This window comes from Triticum dicoccoides, chromosome 6B, assembly GCF_002162155.2.
Source record: "Triticum dicoccoides isolate Atlit2015 ecotype Zavitan chromosome 6B, WEW_v2.0, whole genome shotgun sequence".
Taxonomy (NCBI): domain Eukaryota; kingdom Viridiplantae; phylum Streptophyta; class Magnoliopsida; order Poales; family Poaceae; genus Triticum; species Triticum dicoccoides.
This window is the reverse complement of record NC_041391.1, coordinates 125,761,510-125,762,901: the sequence shown is the minus strand read 5'-3', so window position 1 is coordinate 125,762,901 and position 1,392 is coordinate 125,761,510. Positions and strand designations below refer to the sequence as shown.

General features: G+C 40.7%; 1 long non-coding RNA gene across 1 annotated transcript in view; it reads left to right on the top strand.

The window, feature by feature from the left end:
* Window positions 1-635, top strand: part of LOC119323151 — a 1,672-nt gene extending 1,037 nt beyond the window's left edge. The window contains exon 3 of the long non-coding RNA XR_005156148.1: window positions 584-635. This is a non-coding gene — a long non-coding RNA (uncharacterized LOC119323151). The remainder of the gene's footprint in view (window positions 1-583) is intronic.
* Window positions 636-1,392: the final 757 nt, after the last annotated feature.

Genomic DNA, 1,392 nt, shown 5'->3' with positions numbered 1-1,392 from the left:
GGGGGGGTAAAATAATGATGACCCTCAGGAGCGCGACTCCCAAGGGAAAAGAAAAGGCTAGGTGGCAAATGGTAAAACCAATGTTGGGCATTGCTGGAGAAGCTTTACTTAAGGCGAACTGTCAAGGGGTTCCCATTATAGCCCAACCGCGTAAGGGACGCAAAATCCGGGAACATAACACCGATATGACGGAAACTAGGGCGGCAAGAGTGGAACAAAACACCAGGCATAAGGCCGAGCCTTCCACCCTTTACCAAGTATATAGATGCATTAATTAAATAAGATATATTGTGATATCCCAACAAGTAAACATGTTCCAACAAGGAACAACATCTTCATGTTCCAACAAGGAACAAACTTCGATCTTCACCTGCAACTAACAATGCTATAAGAGGGGCTGAGCAAAGCGGTAACATAGCCAATCAACGGTTTGCTAGGACATGGTGGGTTAGAGGTTGAACATGGCAATTTGGGTGGCTGACAAGCAAGTGGTAGGCATCGTAGCATTGGCAAAGCAAAAGAGCGAGCAAACTAGCATAGCAAAGATAGTAGTGATTTCGAGGGTATGATCATCTTGCCTGAGATCCCGCAAGGAAGAAGAACGAGTCCATGAAGAAGACAAACGGCCGGAGACGAACGAATCCTCACAACTCCGGAACGAAACCGAAGCTAACGTGAGAAGCAACCCGGAAAGGAACAAACAACATAGTAAACACACAAGCATAAACAAGTCATGATGCGCAAACAAGTATGATGCATGTCCGGTTTACTGAGGCATGGCATGGCAAAGTGCACAAGCAGTTCTACAAATTAAGTGGAGATCAATATGCAACGAGTTGCATATTGACGAAACACCACAACAAGTTATTTAGTTTGATCTCGTTTATGTACCCCAACAATATTAAATGTTGATTAACATGGCAAGAGGTGAAGCACAACGAAACTACCTATCTAGGCAAGTTTAAATGAGGCCGGAAGTAACGAACAACAATTCCGGAAACTCCTCATGAGCATAAATTAGGTTTGGTACTGTTCTGCCCTAAACAATATTTTAGAGTTGTTAAACATGCAAGATGATGCCACCATGTTAAACTAGGCAAAATTCTACCCCATTTACATATAAAGTTTACTAAAATTGGAGTTACGGTTATTTAGTTATGAAATAAAGCATTTTAGCATGGCATAGGAGCAAATTAAACAAACAGCATTTTTAACATTTCAAACATAGATGAAAGTTGGATATTATTAATCTACACAAAATTCTGAGCAAGTTTCATATATAACACATTTTAATCCGATGCAGGGTTCATGAGTTATTAAATGCATGAACATGAGGGTCTTTTCTGTAAAACTATAAATCCTGGGAAATTAGACAAATTCGCAGGTCAGGAA